Consider the following 239-nt stretch of genomic DNA (forward strand, 5'->3'; position numbering starts at 1 on the left):
ATTTATTATATCATTTTGAAAATGCCTATTTTGAGTGGAAGCATAAACAGGCTGTTTTTCGTGCCTGTGTCTTTAAATGCAATTTAATTTGCTGCTGCTCCCCGCCCCCTTTTCCAGAATAGAGCTGTGCCATTACAGCTTGGACCTGCTAAAAACATCTGTTTTGGTTCTGATTATCATGTTTATCGCACTGAAATCATGCGTTTTAAACCATATGAGTTTAAACTTCTGATATAAGG

This window comes from Sinocyclocheilus anshuiensis, unplaced genomic scaffold, assembly GCF_001515605.1.
Source record: "Sinocyclocheilus anshuiensis isolate Anshui unplaced genomic scaffold, SAMN03320099.WGS_v1.1 scaffold86, whole genome shotgun sequence".
In the NCBI taxonomy this organism is placed as follows: domain Eukaryota; kingdom Metazoa; phylum Chordata; class Actinopteri; order Cypriniformes; family Cyprinidae; genus Sinocyclocheilus; species Sinocyclocheilus anshuiensis.